The sequence below is a fragment of the Aquarana catesbeiana genome, linkage group LG01 (genome assembly GCF_042186555.1).
Source record: "Aquarana catesbeiana isolate 2022-GZ linkage group LG01, ASM4218655v1, whole genome shotgun sequence".
Taxonomy (NCBI): domain Eukaryota; kingdom Metazoa; phylum Chordata; class Amphibia; order Anura; family Ranidae; genus Aquarana; species Aquarana catesbeiana.
The window spans coordinates 704,413,441-704,437,173 of record NC_133324.1 but is presented as its reverse complement, the minus strand read 5'-3'; the positions used below and the strand labels follow the sequence as shown (position 1 = coordinate 704,437,173).

Here is a 23,733-nt window from a genome sequence, read left to right as displayed (position 1 = left end):
GTGGTGGGCAAGGGGGGAGGGCTCAGGGGCAGGAGCTGTTGAGCCAGCTGCCAGTCAGGAATCTGGGCAGATCCTGACATTATTGTCAGTATTCCTGCAGAGCCTTGACCGGCTCTGTGATGTCAGCTGACAGTGGACTTTAGCCCGATCTCAGCTGAATCTGGGTCACTGGAGTGCAGAACTAAGTGCCCTCCTGTGACCCACAGGATAAATATGGCCAACAGAGGAATCTAACAGTGGGATAACAGGTAGTAGAGAAGAACGGCAGGCACAAAATAAAATATTAATATTAAAGCTCAAAAGAACCTCTTGCACTAGTTGCCCCCCCAAACACTTACTTGAGTCCTACATCGATCCAGCTCTGTGCCCATCTGCAGCTCCTCTTTCTCCCTACTCTTTCAGGCAGTGGGAACCATTAGCTGCTGTGCTGTGCATGTCTATGGATGCACACAGCCTGGCTCCGCAGCGTGCCCACACGTCAACTCTCATAACACACATCTTGCAATAGGGGCACATGCAGGAGATAACGAGTGAACAACACTTGTGAGGCACCAAAAAAAAAGAGGTAAGGTCCCTTTTATACCAGCGGACTGATCAATAGAAAACAATGCGTGACCTGATGGGTCCCCCTGAAAAATATATAGGCAGACCCGATCAGATCACCCATTGTCCTCTATGGAGTGGCGGATTTCAGTGGACATGTGTCCGCTGACACCCACCGGCATCAGATCCGGTATACTAAAACATTGGATTGGATGACAGTTGGATGGAAACAGGCAGACAGTCCGTTTTCATCCGACAACCCCATAGAGACCAACGGGCTGTGTCCGTGTCCACTCTGCATGAGTGGAGCAGACACGGACCTGTCACCCGCCTACTCAGCGGGGATCAGTGGAGAGATCCACCGCTGAGCAAGCTGATCTGCTCGACTGATTCTGCTCTGTTTAAAATGGGTCTTAGGGGCAACTCTGCGCAATACCACTGCACATAGCAGGCAAGTAAAAATCTCTTATCTCATTTTAATTTAAAAAAATTACTTTACAACTGTTTTAACCCCTTCCTACCCACCATGGCATTCCTTTAAGTAGTCCAGAATGCCTGGGAGGTGGCAAGGATCAACAATCTTGTGACCACTGTCTAAGACCCCTTTCACACTGAGCCAGTTTTCAGGCGTTTTAGCGATAGAAATAGCGACTGTAAAGCATCTGAAAACTGCCTCGCATTCATTACAATGGATGCTTTCACATTGGGGCGGTGTGCTTGCGGGACGTTAGAAAAAGTCCTGCAAGCAGCATCTTTGGGGCAGTTTGTCTGTATACAGCGCTCCCAAAACGCCCCTGCCCATTGCAATGAATGGGCAGCGCTTCCGAAGCACCTGAAGATCGCTTTCGAAGCACCGCAACACAGGGGTTTTTAACCCCTTCTTTGGGGTTAAAAGCACCCCGATAGCAGCCAAAAAAATGCCACTTAAACAGTGCTAAAGCGCCGCTAAAACAAGCGGCACTTTAGCACTAACGCGGCCCCAGTGTGAAAGGGGTCTAAGTGGTCCCATAATCGAAAGCCAGACTCGCTGGCTAACGATCTGTAGCCTGGCCCGAGAGCTGTGCTGAGAGCGTTGCACATAATTGGTGATAGTGATATTAGATGAACCCTTCACAGGGCAATCTGCAGGCAGCCAAAAAGAACATACTATAGCGCTGGGTCCCATTGCCCTATATGTGCTGTGAGCATGCAGCGAGTAAGCTTTCAGCACATACACACCTGCATTAGTGCGGTGTGCGGGCAATAAAGTCCACATCTGCCAACGCACATATGTGACGGGCAGTCGTAAAGGGGTTAAACGGGTGGCTTTAATGTCACTTTAAGGGCCAGCAACCAAAGGTTGATGTGACAAGACATTGGATAGGGGATCCATTCTACAAGCTGTATTAACTCATAGCAATCATCACATTCCTTTGGCTCTCAATTAAAGTTGGTAGTTCTTCTTTCCATCCCCCATATCCAATGTCCCCAGGCAGAGGGGTGAAGAGGAGTCGGTGTGTGTATGCTGCCATCTGACGATCAGACCTGATTGGAAGCAAGCTTGGTGACAGATATGGTTTATTTTGGATCCCAGTAGATAATGGATGTGATGATCCGAGGTCCAGGAATTGCCATGGGGAAGTTTCATTATAAAGCTGCTCGGTGGGGACACTTCACATAACAATTTACAGACATTGCGACATTTAAGTAAACAAGATTGAATCAATTCCTTGATATTAAAAAAAAGTCACGCTTTATGAACGCAATATGCTGTGAAATCTCCCTTCTCTGCCTTCTCCCTCTAGTGAGTATCTCATATTGGCTCCAAATTCATACAATACATTCAATTGATTGGAGATTATCATTGGATCTGCTCGAGCACAAATATAAGCAAGGAGTTCGCGTGCGGCTTTTGCAATCGTGGATTAAAAGCGCCCTCTAGCGTCCGCACGAGCGCACTGCAGCAGTTTTTTTATTTTTTATTTTTATTCTTCTCCATTTTTCATTCTAGAGATCATTTTTACTGCTGCTTCTCTTCCAGCCTTCCTCTAGGGCTTATGTAAATGCATTAATCGGTTCAGGTGAGCTTTATCAGCTATAAATCCACCTTTCTTTTTTACTGTAAAATGTATGGGCTGCCTAGGAATATCATAGATCTTTTTTTTTTTTTTTTTTGTATCATCTGTCAGTAGAATGGATTATTTTCTTGGAACGTACAATGCAATAGGGCTAATTTACTAAAACTGGAGCAGACAGAATCTGGAACAGCTGTGTATAGCAACCAATCAGCTTCTATCTTCATCTTACTCATTTAAGCTTTGAAAATGACAGCTAGAAGCTCATTGGCTGATTCCCTTAATGCATGTTTTTCTACATCGCCGTTGTTGTAAGCATTTAACTATCGCATTGCCTTTGTGCTAGGGAATACGTGGTCGGTGAGTACATTAGTGCTTGAAATAGCTTTTTTTTTTGTTTTCTCTTGCTTGTTCCTTTCGACATTGGTGTTGATTGTGCATGTCTGTAATTAACTCTACAATCGATCAGTGGTTTGATACATTGTTTTAACAGCTTCTTGCTAGGATTACACTAAAGGCTGTCTGAAAAAAAAAAAAAAGGCAAATGAGAAGAGTCTTATTCACGCTCTGCTGAGAGCTGAGATCTCAGCTGAAAGGCACAATACTGCTGGTAACAGGAGGCAATGATACTGATGAAGCTCGTTATATCTGCGCCATACCCAACCATCTCACTGTCCACCCACATACCAGAAGTGACCCAGCAAATGCTTGGCCTCTTTTCTCAGCATTAAACTAATATTCTGGCACACACACAACTGATCCCTCTCTAGTGATGCTTGTTTGTTCCATATTTTACAAGCTGAACTATAGTATACGTGAATCTGTTCGTGTATGAGAACACAGTTCTGGCATCAGGTGTTATTTAATCAGTTGCAGCTAGATAGCTGGCAATTATCTGATAGCTAGTACTTGTGAATATACCAGCGATTTAAAAAAAAAAAAAAACAATTTCAGTTTATTTCCGTTTTCTACACATTTCACTAAATCCGTGTATATCCCTATAACAGGCATTGGGTTATCACTAAAAGTGCATACACCATCCAACAGCAAACCTATTTTGGGGGCTCAATTTACTAAAGGCGTAGAGCATGCTCAGTTTACAGAATGAATTTAAACTTAAAGCGGTATTAAACCCAAAAACAAAACAAAAAAAAGGTTATATATTGCAGCTTACATTCCTTAGATGTGGTCGCTGCATTCACTTTCTATTTTTTGCTTTTTTGCCTTTATTTCACCTGCTGATCTAACCAATAAGTCTGTTATTTTAAAACTTACTTTAACAGATCAAGCTGTCTAGATCAAGGTTCAGCAAACAATTTACCACTGACACTGACTGGTGCTTACAATAGTCAGCTTTTATTTATTTATGTAACATATTTATCTTAAAGGAAAAAAAATACTGTTTGCTGTAACTGCTTATAAATTGCTAGCTGGAGTTTGGCTTTCATTTATTAGCCAAGTCCATCTAAATCTGCTAGTGCCTCTAACAATACTCTCTCCCCAGACTGACAATGCTGCTGTCTAAAGGGCTCTCTGTTGCTCCTCCATACAGAGTGGAGACACATTAGGACAGGAAGTGTGTTGCTGGTTGGATTACCAGGTGAAAAAATGAAAAAAAAAGTCTAAAAAAGAAAACAAATGAGTCTAAGGATTGGTAAGCTTCAGTATATTACACTTTTGTTGTTCAATTTAAAGTGTTTGTTAACCTAAAAAAAAGTTCCAGTTCCTTTAAAGCATGTTATACAGCACAGTGCTTATGCTGTGTCATTTGGCCCCCTGTATCACCTGAAATACCTGGTTGATCCTGCCAGTGTCTGCCCTCCCCTTTGTAAACTGACCACAATATATCATGGCTGCTGAGCGGTCAGTTTACGTGCCTCCATCATCCGCTGTGTCTCCTGTCTCTCCTCTGTGCTCTCCTCCACTTCCTTCCCTGCCTGTCAGCTCTGTGTCCGTGCCCGCCACCCTCCCCTCCTGCTGCTCAAATTAGGGTTAAATTTACATTAAACTCTTGGTTGATTTATGTAATGTCCTCCATGACTGTGCTGTATAGATGTAGCACCCTGATGTTTAGGCAGGGTTGCTATCAAATTTAGTAGCCAGTCGAGTGTTGCCTTGGCCAATTGTTAGGAGATCAATTGATTTCCCCCTAAATCTGGAATTGCTGCACTTCTCTCTTCTGTCACTAGGTGGCATTGCAGTTGGTGACATTAGATAAGACAAGGGCATAGCAACGACAGATTATGAGTGGATGGGGTGTTTCAGCCAATTGGCAGAGGTTTCTTTAAGTTCCTTGGCCACCTGGGAGAGCCTATTTGGGTGGAGTTAGATGATCGGGGTTCTGTGCCACCTGGATGGCTCTCTGGGTGGACGTGTGTTATGCTGCCCCTAAGCCTGGGGCCTATCCCGGGGGCATCTGGCTGCTAGACTGTCTGAGGGCCTATCCGGAAGCAGGAGAGCAGTGCAGGGTTGGGACTGTGGGCTTGTAGTCCAACCAGAGGTAGCAGTTCAGCCGGACGGGGAACCAACTGTGGTCGAAAGGGGAAGCTGTCGCCACTAAGGGACCATCCACTTGTTTACCAGTGACCACTGTGAGTAAGCAGAGGCCAGTACCAGAGCAGACTTCTCACCAGTCGGGGACAGTGAAGTAGAAAACCTCAGCAAGTGCCAAGTCAGGGGACCCGGCGGGACAACAAAGGTGACGGTTGCGGAGCATCAATGAGTGCCAAGCCAGGGACCTAGTGTGTCAGCGGGGGGTGACGCTTGAAGAGTATCTGTGAGTGCCAAGCCAGGGACCCAGCAGGGAAGTGAGGGTGACGCTTGAGGAAGATACTGAGTACTAGAAGTGGAAGAGCTCAGGGGATCCAATGGCTATTGGATCAGAAGTCTAGTGAAAGACTGGGCGTTCGTTGAGTGAAAACCCACAGTGAGTGATTGTGGAGTATGTTGAGAACTGTTCGTGTTGCAAATAGTTGAATACAATTGTCGTTAGTAACTGCTACAAGATTGTTGCCATAGGAGACAGCGGTCCTACCTATACAGAAGTGGTGTCTGGCTTGAGGCCTTCATCTGTATAGCTGTCTACCTATAGAAGTCTTGGAGTCTGTCAATTGTCATTACATCTACTTAAGGGTGTCCTGGCCAGAACCCTCTCTCCCCCAGTTCTGTTCAAGAGACAATAAATCTCTTTGCATTCTAAAAGTGTCTGGCGCCTACCATTTCATCTTGCAGTACATCCACCATACCTTGTAACCCACTCTACTCAGAAGAAAATCAGCTGTCCCTAACTCTGGAGGTCACCATTAGGCCTCAAGGAACCTTTCCTGATTTCGGTGTTGCCACCCAGGGGCTGCACACAGAGTGAATATCTGAATCAGATAAAATTCTCTGCATGTATGTCCAGCTTTAGCTTAGTGAATGAGGTGAAGCTGTGCTGACTTCACTCATCCTATCATGTATAGGCAAAAATTCTACGTTAAAATTTTCTTTCCACACGACTGTGAAGTGAATTTTAACTTAGCTTCCACTCATTCACTAAGCTAGGTGAAAATTCCCTCCCCGTGAACAGACTATACATTTTTAATAATTAAAATATCAATATTTAAAAAATAGGGAGCATTACAGAATCTGGTCAGTAGAAACTCCTGTGCCATAGGTTGGAGTAATGTGCTTAAAAGAAAACTTTAGAGGTTTGGGATAAAATTCCATCAGTGCATAGCGATTCATGTACTTGTCAGGACACTTGTTCCTCAGTGCACTCCTACCCACGCTTCCTGACCATTGCACCCGTTTGCCGTCAAATTAGACCTGGTGAGTTCCCTGACATACAGTATATATATATATATATATATATATATATATATGTGTGTGTGCGTGTCTGTAATAAAAGTAAAGAGGCAGTTTATTAAAAAAAAAAAGTTTGCCAGCAAGGATGGCAAAGCAGAAGCTGTTTCCTTTCAGACATTCTGTCTCTGGAGAAGGACATGTGAAACAGAAAAAAAAGGAATTTTTCTTGCATATGACTGGATGATTGAAGGGAACACAGCTCACTATTAGTAAATCAACCCCATCATCTTCTAGTTGTAAAGATCCATTCACCATCTTCTAGGAATCAGGACAACCCTTAACACCTTCATGACAGAGCGTAAAACAAATCTTAAAGAGGAGTTACAGTCAGATTTCCAAAAATAAAAGTCAGCAACTACAAAAACTGCAGGAACTTGCTAGTTTAGGAATCTAATGCAGTCCTCACCCGGGCCAGTTCTTCGACGGTCTTCTCCTCCAGTGCTTTGCCTCAATGCTAGCTTTGGGAAGTTGGCTATAACTCCTTGCAGCTTCACAGCCGGCTCCCCACTGCACATACGCAAGCCATGCTGCACTATCTGAATGGACAGAAAGGAAAGGGCTGAACTTCAGCTCAGATTGCTTAGGCCACTTATGTCAAACAAAAGCCCTGCGGGCTAAATCCGGTCTGTCAGGCTATATCGTGTGGCCCTCGCACCCAGGGATTACTTTGCAGCCAGAACGTGGAGGAACTCCATTTTGCCACCTCCGGCTCTCACCATCCGCTCACCACTGTCACTTGTAAACACAGAAACCAGGATAGCTTTCCCCTCGGCCGCTCTCACAGATCCCTGCCTGTCCTGCACTTACGGTGGAGACAAGGGAGATGCAGGTGCAGTGTGGGATAGGGCATTGCACGGTAAGCTGCACTATGATCCCCATTTGTGCTGGGGTTGCACGGATGCCGACCACTGATCTCCCTGCAAGTGAGAGAGAGAGGCAGAGCCACCTTCACTGCTGGGAGGTACTGGAGCCGGACAGGGTAGGTGAGATGCGAGGAAGCTTTTTGGGGGGTGTCGTTAACTTAACATTGACACCCGCTGCAGATCACAACTGCAGTACATTTTAAACGCGGTGAGGGAAACATGCACAAAACATGTGTTTCCGGCACCGCATTCTGGTATGAATGGGCCCTTAAAGTTTGCTCTGCCTTTTTGTGCACTTTAGATCAGAGTTCTGCAACTACCTTGTACTCAATTTGGTTTGCTCTGTGCTTAAAAAAGTTAGCCCAAAATGACCCACCCATGCTGCTTTATATGCCATTATCATTTTTTCCTTGGAATTACAAAGGCTGGCAAATGTTCTGTGAATTCATTACCACAAATAAGATAATGCAATTGCTGTTCTTTATGCCCTGTGATAAGAAAACGGTTTGTTAACCTATCTACGCATGGATAACTGACTGCTTGCAGTGGTTTAAATGACTTGAAAGCAATCTAACTCTAAATCCTCTTATTATTACACTGTGTGCACAGAGCTTGGAAACAGGAGGCTTTTTCTCTCTGCTTTTGCAAGAAATAGGAGGTAAAATGGAGGTTTGGATCTTGAACAGTTTTTTCCTTGCTGCAAACGCTCAGCCATCCTAACGATCTTGACATGAAGTGAAGCAGCCATGCTGTGTTCACATATCAGACAAGCAGGGGGCAGCGACAACAAACATAGATATTTCAATTAGAATCCACCTTCAGGGGCCATACCCACACACTCTAATCCTTCACAAGGTATCGTCTCTGCAGGCACATTTAGTAGGAGAGGTGTTAAAAACAGGACCATTTCACAACGGAGCAATTATTCATATGTATTCATCGGGTGTTTTCTAAGTTTTTCAAGAACTGCCTTTAAATACAGTTATTACATCTTTTCTTCTTTCCTCCTATCTCTGCCCTTCATTCTTCTCATGTCTGTCTTTAACTTTCTTTCTCTTTCTATCTATCTATCTATCTATCTATCTATCTATCTATCTATCTATCTATCTATCTATCTATCTATCTATCTATCTATCTATCTATCTATCTTTATTCTATTCTATATTCAAATATTTCTTTCTTTTTTTCTCTTTTTTATTTCATCTATTTTTTTTTTTAATTTTGCTTGCTTTTTGCATTAAACAATGTTCTTTTTTGTCAGTTATAGCAGTGTATGAATGGAGTCTGAGAAAGGAAATAAAAATTGACGCCTGTATTTTTTTCATGTCATTTGCTTGGTAAGAAGGATAAGGGAATTGACAGTTGTGGATTTGAGAAGGTAACTGCTGCTTCACAGAGAGTAACTATAGCTTAAATGACTGTAGATAAATGAATCCTGTAGGTGTACATCAGGATCTCACATTGCTGTAGAAGTATACTGCCCTGCTACTATATGCAAAACAGCTTATAGCAGACCTTGAAAAAGAGGATCTCATTATCTCAGGGCCCCCTCTCCTTTATAATTTGCTGTATCATAGTAGTACAAAAACATGCTTATGGGGAAAAAAATACTTTCCTGACCACTGTCTTCCACATTTCTGGAGTGGAATCACTATTCTTTGAGCAAGATTCTCAGGGAACAACCAGTACCCCGATATCTCATGAAATACAAGATTTTCTCATGGCATTTGGAATTCTAGGGGAATATGAAATCCCAGAGGTCTGTACTGTGGTACCATTACCTAAACTCTTCTAGACCCTGAATATCACGCTGCACAGTGCATTCTAAGCCCTAATTGAGCAAAGCTTTGCCCAATCAGGGCGCAGCGAATAGCGGGTTGTTAAGAAGCAGGGCTGGGAAGCAGGCTGCCACGTCCTTAACAAAGAATGAGTCATCAGCTGTCAATGGGTTTCCCCGATCTGAATTTAAAAAAACATTGCTGACAATGAAAAAGGGGGAAAAATGGCATGCCCCACAATCCATACCAGGCCCTTTGGGACTGTTATGAATTTTAAGGTGAACCCCATGCTAAAAATTAAAAAAAAATGGTGTGGGGTCCTCCCCCAAAATCCTTATCCAAGCATGCAGCCTGGCAGGCCATGAAGGGGCCCCCCTCCTGAACCATACCAGGCCACATGCCCTCAACATGGAGACTTCATCCCCACAACCCTGGACGGTGGTTTTGGGGGTCTGCAGACAGGGGGCTTATCAGAATCTGGAAGCCCCCTTTAACCACGCTTCAATCACGCCGTTGTTGGCAAAGTGGCACCGCTGCGCAAATCGCCGTACCCGTACAGCCGCTCCTTTAAGAGCGCCGCCGGAGGCACCCACTGCCTAGCGGTGGACCCAATGCGCATGGCCAACTGGCGCAATCGCCGCAGGCCACCCGCTACTGCGGGCATGAGAGCCAGAACTGGGATTCATGTGTGTAAACACACAAATCCCTGTTCTGACAGGGGAGGAGAGACAGATTATCTGTTCCTACTAAGTAGGAACAACGGTCTGGCTCCTCCTCTTGTCAGTCCCATCCCCTCACAGTTAGAAACACACCTAATCGCAGTCCCAATAAAAATCGCTGATCGCCGCCATTACTAGTAAAAAATAAATATATAATAAAAATGCCATAAAAATGCCATAAATCTATTCCCTATTTTGTAGACGCTATAACTTTTGCACAAACCAATTAATATATGCTTATTGCTGTTTTTTTTTTACCAAAAATATATAGAAGAATACATATCGGCCTAAACTAATGAAGAAATTTTTTTTTTTTTTTTTTTTTTCAATTTGGGGAAATTTATTATAGCAAAAAGTAAAAAATATTTTTTTTAAAATTGTCTGTCTTTTTTTGTTTATAGAGCAAAAAATAAAAAAATGCAGAGGTGATCAAATACCACCAAAAGAAAGCTCTATTTGTGGAAAAGAAAGGACGTCAATTTTATTTGGGTACAATGTCCCACAACCGCGCAATTGTCAGTTAAAGCGACGCAGTGCCATAGCGCAAAAATTGCCCGGTCAAGAAGGGGGTAAATCTATTCGGGGCTGAAGTGGTTAACAAGGGGGTCCCCAGATCCTGCCCCCCCATGTGAACAAGTATGGGGTACATAGTACCCCTACCCATTCACCAAAAAAGTGTAAAAATAAATAAAAACAGGAGGCAGTTTTTGACAATTCCTTTATTAAAAATAAAAACAGTGTCCCCTGATGTAAATCCATGACAATCACAACGTTGCCGCCTCCACTGGACACGAAAAAGAAAAAAAGGTTCCGCCATCAACTAAGGCAAATCGCTGAATGCCTGGCTTGCTGTTTAACAGTTCTTATATAAGTAAGAGGCAGAGCCACCTGGTGACATCACCTGATGGCACCACCACCCCATGTGATGTCACCAACCGGTGCATACTGGGTCAGTGACATCACAAGGGGGCAGTGCCACCAGGTGATGTCGCCAGGTGGCCCCACCCTTACCTATATAAGAACTGTCAAATGGCAAGCCAGGCATTGCCTTAGTTGGTGGAGCTTTTTTTTTTTCTGGGTCCAGGGGTGGCATCGTCATCATGATTGATAATTGATTTACATCAGGGGACACTGTTTTTTTATTTTTAATAAAGGAATTGTCAAAAACTGCCTCCTGTTTTATTTATTTTTACATTTTTTGATGAATGGATAGGGGTACTATGTAAACATCATTAAAATCACTGCTTCTGTAATAACAATCTTTTTATTTATTTTTTTTTGCATTGATACATTTCCCCCAGGGCAGTACCTGGACACCCATACCCTTTTTATGGCTGATAATTTGCATATAAGTCTTCAAAATGGGGACTTTTGATTTTTTAAGGTCGGGTCCCATAGACTTCAATGGAGTTCGCTGTTCGGGTCAGAACTTATACTCTGTTCGGGAGTTCTGGTGTGAACCGAACAGGGGGGTGTTTGGCCCATCTCTACTCTTTATCTTTCAAATAGCACCATAGAGATAAAGGTATAGTTACCTCCTAGAGCAGTGGTCCCCAACCACCCAGGTACCAGGCACTAGGGACTGGCCACGCCAAAGATAGCCCCTCCACAGACCAGGGTAGGGTGGGGGAGACATGGTTGGAGGGGTTCACTGGTCTACTTTGACTGGGACATGAATTGATTGTCCTAGACAAATACGTTTGAATAGACTCTGTATATGTGTTAGCTCACACTGTGGATGAGCCAAACAGTCAAGGAGTAGGAGTGATATTTCCAGGAACTAAATCAGAGCAATGAGCATGTCTGCTGGATAGAGTGATTTGACTGGCCATATTACATGCAACAATATGAGTGTCTGTTAGAGCGTAACAGTGCTTGCAGCGAGGCACCATGACCACCTAGATAATAAAAAAAAGGATCAAGGAGAGAGTAAGCAGTTCAGACTTGTTCCACATATTCACCAACATGGCTGATCCAGAAATACAAGATCTGAGCAAAAGCATGAAGACACCAGATGGGTTTTTGGCTGCAGCCTGTCACCTCAGGAGGGGGTGCAAACTGGGTCTCACCAGTGCTTCATGAGATCCTGTCCCCATCCGGCTCTCCTCCCTTCCCTATTTTTTTATGACCAAAGAGAGGGAAGGGAGCAGTGGTGCTGGCAGAAGGGGAGTGAGTGCCCCCTGGTGATCAGAGGGTTGCAGTGCAGGTTCTGCTGGTTTGCTCGCCTGCCACATGGCCTGGCCACCAGAAGGCTATGGACTGGAACTGGTCCACGGCCCGGTGGTTGGGGAGCCTGTCCTAGAGAACTTAAATAAATATGCCCAATTGAAATTAAGGGGTTGGTTTACCAAAACTGGAGAGTGCAAAATCTGGAACAGCTGTGTATTGTAGCCATTCAGATTCTAACTTCAGCTTGTTCAACTAAGCTTTGACAAAAAAAAAACTGGAAGCTGATTGGTTTCTATGCATAGTTACACCAGATTTTGCACTCTCCAGTTTTAGTAAATTCCTAAATGTTGTAAAAAAAGACAAACATTCTTCATTGCCAATATACAATGCTGGTTTTGACAATCTGGATTCAAATTGATTAATGGACTGCAAAACTCAATTGGGAAACCACCATTAGACCAAAATGCAACAGTCGAAGTAGAAATGTCCATGTGTAAAAAAAAAATAAAAAAGGAAAAGAAAACAAAATGCTCACATTTTTCACATGCATATTATGCAGGGTTGGCTAAATCCCAGAAAACGTACACCACTTAAAGTGGAGGGCCACCCTGAAATTAAAAATGACATTAACATTCTACAAAAAAAAATTTTAAAAATTTGAAAAAAAAATTTTTTTTTAACTTACCAGAAATGCCTGTTGCTAGGCAGTCTTCCTAATCTGCCTCTTCCTATTCCGCGGCGCTGCTCCTTCACTTCCTCCTCTTCGGCGAGCTGCCTCGTTGTCTTCTGGGACTTGTGTGTGTTCCAGAAAACCACAGGGCCATTCACAAAGCGCTGCGCTACTCGTGCATGCGCAGTAGGAAACGGGCAGTGGAGCTGCAAGGTTCCACTGCCTGTTTCCCTTAGTTAGGATGGTGGCACCGGCATCCAATCCAATGGATGGATCGGCTTCGGGGGGCCAACATTGCAGGCTTGCTGGACAGGTAAGTGCCCTTATTAAAAGTCAGCAGCTACAGTGTTTGTAGTTGCTGATTTTTTTTTTTTTTTTAAACGGCCGGACCTCCGCTTTAATAGCTGAATGAAATTCTGTTTACTGATCTGTAGCAGTTCAGTCAAGAAATGCATGGGCTCGCTGATTGCCATGAAGATCACAAAAAAGAATCGCTCTATTGTTGAGTTTTATGAGGTGTAATGGACTCAAGTAGTTTCCTCATCTTTCCTTATGTCATTGACCTAATTAGGAAGCAATAATATTTCCTTGTTAGTACAAGAACTAATAAGGGAGTACAATGGATTACTTTCTTAGGTCAGTTACACACAGCAAGGCAGTCAGTGAAAAGGGGATTGCTATTAGGCACAACGCACTTGTTTGTTTGCCATTTTAATTTCTTTCAGTAAGGAAATGTTCAGGTTCTGGGACACTGGCAAAAGAGGAACACATGGGGGTTGATTTACTAAAAGAAAATAGACTGTGCACTCTGCAAGTCATCCAATCATCAAATCATGTGCAAGCATGCTATTTTTTTCCTTGCATGTGATTGGGTATTCTTTGTAAAGTGAAGCTGTACCTCATGTACTAACCTCTGGAGCAACTGTACTTGCAAAGTTCACAGTCTATTTGCCTTTAAATCAACCCCAAGGTCTGTTACAAAGTTTCCTGTGACTCACTAAGACAATAAACACATTAAACCATAGAAAAGAGTTGTTAAATCCTATGTCACAGAACTCTAAGGAAGCTCTAATTTAATTTTGTGGCTGAAAGCTCCAGAATGAAGACATGACGGAGTCAATGAGTAGGTGTAGGATATTTTTAAAAATTTCTTCCTATATTAGTAAATAAATTCCAGTGAGCTATTTTGCTGTCACCAGGATAGGGGGTAGCAACTGCCTGTACCCACCATGGGCAGGTGAATTGTACATGATTTCCCAATTTTCTTTAATTTACCTTTTCCCACTAATGATGCTGAAGTGTCTGGTTCCAATGAGAAATAGACCAGGGGAGGGCATTGGGCCCCCATTCTAAAGCAACAAAAAAGTACTGAAAGGTACATACTGCCAGGTAATAACATGTTAGGTAGCCCACACACTCACGGTCCTCTTGCTACATCTGGTGCTCTGGTGTTGTTATTCATGACTAGAAAAGGGGGCAGGTTTTTTTTTTTTTTTTTTTTTTAATAATAAATAAACTTTAGAAGGAGGATAACAAATACAATGTAGATCAGACTGGGTTCTGCAGATCAAACAGGTTATTGGCGAATATCTACAAATTAATCCAATCTCAGCAACCTGGTTTTCTTTTCTAAAGTCTAACCTATAGGTCGAGCAGTAGAGTATTGTCCAATGAGATCTCTGCCTAAAAAGAAAATAGTAATGTGGCTGGTGACAAAACATGTAAATAGGCATGTGACCTATTTGAAAGGATCATAATGTTTGTATCCAGACAAATATGTTTTTAATACTTGCTTTCATGCCTTGAAAGTTTAACCTTACTTTATCTTGAGTGGAATTTTCCTTTAAAAAATATGAGCTTTTTCACTTTTTTTTTCAGAATTTTACAATGCAATATGAAAGTTATTTTATAAAATCAATCAGTGGGTAACATTTATGACAAGTGTTGTTGAGACATTCTGTGTCAAGTGCCTTTCAAAATTCCTATAATGCTTTTTATCTAATTAACCATCTTGTTAAAAGAATTCAGTTTGACTTTCAAAAAATACTTTTCTTCACTTTTATAATTACGTTTATAATGTGTCGTATATCTTTCCTTGATCGATTGTAATGATTGCACTAACGTGGTCCTATGTACTTTTAACATTATGTACTTTTTACAGTTACAAGGACACTGACGCTAATATATTTTACTTCTATATTCTCTCTTCCTTCCTTACAACTGCCAAGTTGTGATTCAACTTGGCAGTAATTTTACTTTATTTGTTTTTCTTTCATTTGATTTTGATTTTTTAGGAACAACAATAAAAAATGGTGCAAAAGTTTTAAAAACTAGTAATTTTTATTTTTTTATTTTTTTTACATCAGGTGGCTGGATTTTTGGAATTCTTAAAGCCCAACTCCAGGATCCTACTAAGTTTGCACTTGCATATGCTCTCCTCAAGCTTTAATAAAATGATGACACATTGTAAATCAGAATGTCTTACTTTTCTTGTGATTCTGGATTTTCACCCTCAGCTGATGTCATCAAGCCTCTCTGAAATAAGCATACTTCCGTATGCCAGGAAGAGGGCTTTCTGTCCTCTCACACATTACATTCATGCAGGGAAACAGCACTACATTTCCCATAATGCAATGGGATATGCAGGAAGTTGTGTCCTTGGTGTGTAGGTGGAGCTTGCGGTTGAGATGAAGGTGGAGATGGGGCTAAGATGAGGGTGGGGACATGGCTTACTCACAGTCAGACACTTATGTAATGGGTGAGAGATTGAGACTCCCAGTTCTGTCCACTTGAGGGAGTGGTGAGGTAAATGTTTTCTGTTTGCTTTAGCAGAACTCCCAAGTTACAAGACTGGTGGCCAGGAGGATAGAAGGCACAGGCCAGAAGGGATAAGAAGGGATGTAGAATAAAAATGGATATCTCATGTTCTAAGTAACTATTAATGCATGCACCACATTTCTTCAAGGTAAGAAAGTACAATTATAAACATTTCTGCCCAGCGTTGAACTTTAATCTTATGCGAACATGATCAAATCTCCAGTTGTTTTGAATAAAGATTGTGGTGGCAAAAAGGTAGATCCTAGGGGCTACCATTCCAAAAAAATAAATATTGATTCAATCCTCATAACAAAGGGACTTTCAAAACTAGAAACCAGGAAGCAATACATATCGAACACACTTATAAAAAATTAATTTATTCATCACCTCATTTTCATAAACATACAAGTTATATTGACAAGTAATGATGCTCAATTGCACAAAAATTATTATTACATGAGTATCTTATTTGCATTTTCATAGTAAGTGTCCAATTTCACAGACAACAAATTGCAGTCAACACGTTTCAAAGATAAATCCACGTCATCAGGACCAGCAGTGAAAGGGTTAACAAGACATCTATAACTCCCAATTGAAATTATTACTGTGGTCTCACTTAATCTATAGCACAACAAAATATTGCACAACAAATGATTGCATAATTAAAATGACATATAATAACATATTTTCCTCTGCAGATCGCAAAATGATAGACAAAGAGCAATTCTCACTAAGTACTCACTTAGAATATCATATGATTAAGTCAATTAGTGAGAAAAATTTCCCACCAGCCTGAAGTGTTTTTTTTTTTTCTTTCAGATGATTTGTAGATAATTTTTTTTACAAAGGAAAAACAATGAAAAGAGTAGCAAGACATGATTCCTTTTTTTCTTCTAAGTATTTTTTTTTTTTTAAAGATTTACCTTATCTGTTTGACCATTTAGGTGACTGGATTTGTAGACTCATATGTGCATATGACCAAATAATGTGACATTTTTACAATCTGTAAATTGTAAAAAAATTTTGGTTAATTTAGATGTGGCCTTCGGATTGTCAAATGTTTCACTTAGGCCTTTCTTAAATAGGGCACCCCTGTTATACGCAATGCTAATACTTTAAAACAAAAACACAGCAAAACTATGTTGTCTGCTATTGTAGTTATTATGCCCCTAGTCAATATCATCTTACATATAGGTACTTTAAAGTAGATAAGTCATGGAGAAAAATATACCATATACCAGTGGTCTCCAAACCGTTGCCCCTGGGGCCATATGCGGCCAACTGCTTGCCTTTATCCGGCCCTTGGGGCATATTCATCCCATTGATATGAGATACTATTTTGTCAACTGACATCAACAAAGGAGCACCATTTCTTCCACTGACACCAACAATAGGGCACTATTCTTCCCAATGATACCAACAATGGGGCACTATTCTTTCCAATGTTACCAACAATGGGGCACTATCCCTATTCCTAATACAAAATGAGGTAATGGTTACACTGAGGCCAGGGAAATTTCCACTCTCGCTGGCCACAGTCCAGCCCCCCTAAAGTCTAAAGGATAATAAACTCGCCCTTTGTTTAGAAAGCTCGGAGACCCCTGCCATATACTATGGTAGGTTGAGAGTAACACATACCTAAAGAACAACTCCAGTGTATACCACAATGCAGATAACGCCCTCTGCAACCTCCAGTGATGTACCTTCATTTGATTGTGTATATACTGTATTCCCTTCCAGGGACCTGAGGATCTAATTTCTTTAGAGACCTAACAAGACCTTGTTGAGCCATTTGAAATAAAAAAATGATTGTTAATTACCCCCACCAGTTTAATATGAATTATCGCACATTCGCTTGTCAAGATGGAAATAATCCCATCAGTTTAATGATTTCCCAAAACAGTTATAGTCACAGTTGCTTTTCTGCTATCAAATAGCTGGTGTCATGTCTGATTACATGTGCAGCACTATGGCAACTGTAGGTCAAACAAAAGCTAAGATGGCAGCTACCTTGGCTGTAAAGGATAATTCTGTTTTAACCATTTGTCTACAGGGTACATATATAAATGTCATGGTGGACAAGTGGTTAAACTAAGCTGCTGCTGCAGCTGTGAGCTTGATATTGGCTTTAGGAGACAGTGAAGGGCTTTCCGATAAAGGTGATTAGGTGGCTCTAGAGATGCCCAATCACTTTTGTGGGGCTTTCAAAGAAGTTTGTTTAACTGAGGATTTCAGGACCATGGGAAACTGCTTCCCTAGTACCTCCTGCGACTATTGACCCTGGAAGACATGTCACTTCTGGGGTCTTAGTTGTCATTCCTCGTCTAGTGTATCAGAGGATGTAGAAATAGTTGTACTGGAGTAAAGGGAGACATTGGGAGTCTAATAGAACCTTATTGTCTCTATAAAGAGGACCTGTCATCTGCCCATGCTATCACATAGAGGGCTGTAAAGTTCACGTGATGGTAATAAAGTAAAAAAATAAAAATAAAAAACAATAATAATAATAGTTTAAAATAAATAAGAATAATTTTAAAAAATGTAAAGCACCCCCATCACTCCAGTACACACCTCATAAAAATAGCACAGCGTGGGGAAAGCATGTGCATGTGAAATAAATTATGCCACACATGTAAGGTATTGAGATGAGAGGCATGAGAGCAGTATCTTTAGGGCCATAGTTCATGGTTAACTCTAAACTGATGACCTGTAAAGGCCTTTAAATCGTTGCCTATGACGAGTTTTGGGTACCATGTTTTTTATGATTTGATCATGCTTGATTAGCTGCAAAGGAGAGCAGGGTAAAAATGGTGGGGTCTAAAGAGGAACTGTCACCTGCCTAATGCTGTCACTAAGGGTGCTTGTTAGCCCCCTTGTGATAGCAATAAAGTTAAATACAGAAAAGAGGGTAAAAAATATATACTGTATAAAATAAATAAAAACATTAATAATAAAAATAAAAACAAAGCACCCCCTCTTACCCCTGTACAAACCCACACTCAAATGTCTCTAAACATAAATAGCTGCTCCACACATGTGAGGTATCATCACAAGCATTGGAGTGAGAACAATAAATCTAGAGCCATATTTCATGGATTACGCTAAACTGATAACCTGTAAAGCCTTTTAAAGCATTGCCTATGGACAACTTTGGGTTCTAGAGTTTATTGCGATTTCTTGCACAATTTTAAGGCTTGACATGTTTGATATCAATTTACTCAACACAGAGCCATATTTTATATTTTTTTAAAAAGGGTATAATATTGTGTTTGCATTAAAAGTCATTTTAGTATATTTATCCCTGAAAAAATGCATGGGATAAATAGCTACGCAAATGTTGTGTAACATAAAAAATTGCATCTACCACCATTTTGTTCTCCAGGGTCTATGCTTTCAGAAAAAAAGAATTTGGGGATTTGGAGGGGACTGAGAGCAATAGGTGCTGTAAATTTTCAGTTAATAGTAGATACTTGATTTTTCATTTCTAAAGGTAGAGTTTAGTGTCACTTTAAGTGGGTAAAACCTAATTTAATATTGTATCCAGTTTGTTGCTATGGCAATCAATTGTTATTGGCTAGTATTCATTGAAGGATGCAAACAATAACTGCAGTTGATCATGCAGCTGCTACAAGGGAACAGTACAGGGGTCCCAGCTTAGACTGCTTGCCTTATGAATAATTCAGGCATCAGATGCATTCAATAAATAATACAGATAAAATAAATGCATACACAAGTCAGACAAATGTATCATAGAATAGTCTAATACACTGGATCATCTGCCAACTTAACTTTCAGATTTTTACATGTATTTGAATAATATGCCAGCAATGTGATATCAAAACAACAGCAGTGTTTTCACATCGACTTATGAAACACTGATGGTAATTGTAATCTAATTGAAGCACTTTCTTTTTGCTTTTTTAGAAAAACGTAGTTCAGTTATTCAATGTAATTATGTTATGTAAAGTTTGGTAACCCATAGCAACCAATTGGTATCTTTTAGTCAGGACAGTGAGATAAATTATTATGGTTAAAATGCATTATTATCATTTGCACATTATCATTTGCACATTGCTTTTGTCTTGCTAAGTGTAACCCCAGGCTAAATGGGCTAAATGGGTATTACCAGAGTGGAGCAAGGTTTAAATCCTTTTAGGTTTTAATTGCAATTTGCATGACCCAGCGTTGTCAATAAGAAAATAAGGCCTCAATTACTCTTGTCCCCCCCGAAGTGCAATTCACATTGGATTACTCTTCAGAGGACATATGGCAGGCAGTGAAGGCATTTGGCGAGAGCCTGTTTTAATTCCTTAAACTCTGCACATGGTAGCAGGGTGATTGTGTGTCACTCCCATTCATTTGAATGGATTGCATACAATAGAAGGGTTAATTTTTGCTTGGGGGTTTGGGGATGGTAAAGACTGGGCCCAATTTTACCACCACCTCCTCCTTACCCCAACCACAATTGTACACTAGGCCTTGGGGGGAATCTCCGACAGGGATTCAGACAGCAATAAAAAAAAAAAATCCTGTTACTTGCACCCTTGTGTGTATGTTTAAATGAATAGAAAGTGGATAAAGAAAGAGCATAAAGACATAAGAAAAGGTGACTTATCTCAGGAGCAGCAATGGCAACTATACAAGTTTCGCCTGTTGAAATGGTCAGCTGGTGGGTATTTGCTGCTGCCATGGATATGAGGCTTTGTTTTTCCTGGAGTTCCAGGATACTAAAATTTACCACAGATTTGCATTAGCAAATCCATGGTCCAGTTTTAGTAAACATGGTATATGAGTCATAAAGTTGAAAATTATGTCATAGCTGCCATTTAAAACATCCAGCACACAGATGCATACTATAGTATACAGAGCAGAAAAAAAATGACAATTGGGCAAAGCAAATAAAAAGACGTTTCAATAATTATTTTTCAACCTTTTTCCAATTCACACATCTGGTTAGATTTATGTTTGTTGAAAGCCAAGGGATGCCTTCAACCCACAAAGTCTGTTGGCAGTTACTTAAAGGAAACTATAATGTATGTGATTTTTTTATTTGACTGCTTGTATTTGTATAAACTAATTTGATAACATTTTTAATTACTTTTAAAAATATCTTATCTTTTTTTACATATCATTATTATAGGTAGCTTTCATAACATGCACAGAATACTGGATGTCATTTACCTGTATGTGAAGCTCGAGATGATGAGGATGGCCTCTTGCACAATTTCCCATTCCAGAACCCCAGGAGGTGGAGACAGGACCTGCTAGGGCAGTGGAAAGGTGCAGGTGCCAGGAAGTCAGACCAGCCAACTTGAACTGGGTCCCGATGTCAGATAAGCAGAAGCGTGGAGTCATGTCACATATGAATTTTGGTAACAGCAGGGCAGAGGGGCACCAGATCACAAACAGTCAGAGGTCAGACACAGGCAAGGGTTGGCAGTGTGCTGGCAGCTGTGTTAATTTTGACATCAAATTTTGATTTAGTTATAGTCTTTTGACTAAAATGGCATTTTAGTCGTAATTTGGGCTTTTGACTAAAATGCCATTTTAGTTTTAGTCGTATTTTAGTCACCTGAGTTGTTTTAGTTCTGGTCGTATTATTGTAAATCTTTAATAAATTTTAGTTGACTAAAATCAAAGGGGTTTAGTTAAATTGTATTGCATTATTTCTTTAGAACTGCCAAACACTTACTCCTGGAGTAAATCTAATACCATGTTTATTATTTATGGTATTAAGGTTTGAACATGGACTACAGACACAGATTTAGCCATTGTGATATAAATTCAATTTAGTTTCAGTCATGGTCTTTTGACTAAAATGCCATTTTAGTTTTAGTCGTATTTTAGTCTTTTGACTAAAATGTCATTTTAGTTTTAGTCATGTTTTAGTCATCTGAATTGTTTTAGTTTTACTCGTATTTTTAAATTTTTTCTATTTTAAGGTGTAAGTTGTATTAGTTTTAGTCTTATTTTAGTCGACTAAAATAGTATTAATTCAGTCGACGAAAATATTTTAGTCCACAAATTTAACACTGGCTGGCAGTGAAGTACAGGATAAGAAATAAGAAACTTGGTCAAAAGTCCAGGCCAAGTTCAGTAACATGAATGAACAGCAGACATGAACAGGCAAGGGTAATCCAGAGAAGAGTCAGGTGTAGCTGGGTCAGGAATGAAGTCAAGCAGGTTATTCAGAGCATAAATATATTAATGCAGAAACCATGTAGTCATTAGCAATATGAAGGCTACCATTTTCATGCTTTACATCCTGAAAATGGGAAAAAGAAGATTCCCCCTAAAATGGGACTTTAACCGCTTGCCGACCAGCCACCGCAGTTGTACTGCAGCAATATGGCTCGGCTGTGCGATTTGCTGTTATGTTACGTAGGTAACATAAATGGCCACTAGGGGGCGCTTTCGCGCTGCCAGAAGCGCTTGTGCACCCCCAGCTTGCTCCCCGAGCCGATGCGTGTGCCCGGCGGTCTCGATCACCGCCGTTCTCCCACAATCGCTCGGGGCACATGGAGAGCCGGGAGCTGTGTGTGTAAACACACAGTTTCCGATTTTCTGAGGAGTGAACTGACAGATCGTCTGTTCATACAGAGTTTCCCTGCACAGTCCCATCCCCCTTCAGTTAGAACATGTATTAGGATACACATTAACCCCTTCACTGCCCCCTAGTTTTAACCCCTTCACTGTCAGTGACATTTTTACAATAATCAATGCAATTTTAATCGCACTGGTCGCTGTATTAATGCCAGTGGTCCCAAAAATGTGTCAAAATTGTCCGACGTGTCCGCCATAATGTTGCAGTCATGATAAAAATCCCTGATTGTCGCCATTACTAGTAAAAAAAAAAAAAATATCTTAAATAATAAATAAAATAATAATAATAATAAAAATGCCATAAATCTATCTCCTGTTTTGTAAACGCTATAACTTGTGCGCAAAGCAATCAATATACGCTTATTGCAATTTTTTTTACCAAAAATATGTAGAAGAATGCGTATCGGCCTAAACTGAGGAAAAATTAAAAATTTTTATATATTTTTTGGGGATATTTATTATAGCAAAAAGTAAAAAATAATGCATTTTTTTCAAAATTGTCGCTCTTTTTTGTATATAGTACAAAAAATAAAAAACGCAGAGGTGATCAAATACCACCAAAAGAAAGCTCTATTTGTGGAAAAAAAGGACGCCAAGTTTGTTTGGGAGCCACGTCGAACGACCGCGCAATTGTCATTTAAAACGACGCAGTGCCGAATCGTATAAAGTGGTCTGGTCTTTGGCCAGCCAAATGGTCCTGGGCTTAAGCGGTTAAACGGAAACAACACTACCCAGAGTTGTGTAAAAACTGAATATTTTATTTAAACATGTACAATATGACCAATTACACATGTGATGATCTGTAAAAGCAGAGCAAGAGCAAATGACATAAACATTGCAAACATTACAAAAATGGCATGTTGTACATATCTTGTATATATATATATATATATATATATATATATATATTATAGCCGAGAACAGTCTTCAGTGCCCAGTGCATTTCAGGTTCAAGCCCTTTGTCAGGGGTATTTCTACAGGAGAATCTACATTCAAAAACTTATCAAGTAGGATAAAATATTCAGATGTACAATTGTTCAAGCAAAGACTAACTCGTCACTGCAGCAGATGGCGTGGTTGGAGGTTTTGTGCAGCCCCTGAGCTCAACCAAAGTGCCCCATTGAGGTCCCCACAAAGACAGGTCAAGAAGGGGTCTCACAGTATAGGCCAAACAAGGCCTTCCACACAGTGGCGTCACTAGGGTCGGTGTCACCCGGTGCGATAAAACATGGTGTCACCCCTCCACTCCAACTAAAGTCGCCCCCCAGTACAGACCCTCCTCCACTAACTAAAGACCTCCCCCTGTCAGTGCAGACCCTCCACAAAGTATAAACCCCCTCCATCAGTATAGACCACCCCCCTCGGTACAGACCCCCCTCCCACAGTATAGACCTCCCCCTCCCTCAGTATAGACCCCCCTCAGTATAGACCCCCCTCCATTAGTACAGACCCCCCCAGAACAAACAACCCCCCTTCATTAGTACAGACCCCCCCAGAACACATGGCAGGCAGGGCCGCGGCGCTGGAGGTGTGTCCCGGCTGAAGGAAAAAAAAAAACTGCCAAAGGGAGCCAGGGCTTTCATTACCCTCGGGATGGTGACACCCCTCTAGTGGGTGGCACCTGGTGCGGACCGCACCCCCGCCCCCATCTAGCAACGCCACTGCTTCCAC

General features: G+C 41.1%; 1 long non-coding RNA gene across 3 annotated transcripts; it reads left to right on the top strand.

The window, feature by feature from the left end:
- The first annotated feature begins 2,512 nt into the window (after positions 1-2,512).
- On the top strand, positions 2,513-22,467 carry LOC141119418 (uncharacterized). Of its 3 annotated transcripts, XR_012238911.1 has the most exons (4): positions 2,527-2,603; positions 4,150-4,251; positions 15,475-15,607; positions 20,600-22,467. It is a non-coding gene; the product is annotated as an uncharacterized lncRNA (long non-coding RNA). The 3 variants fall into 3 exon arrangements; XR_012238809.1 differs by lacking the exon at positions 4,150-4,251 and having other exon boundaries at positions 2,513-2,603; XR_012238860.1 differs by lacking the exons at positions 2,527-2,603; positions 4,150-4,251 and adding an exon at positions 2,780-2,957.
- Positions 22,468-23,733: the final 1,266 nt, after the last annotated feature.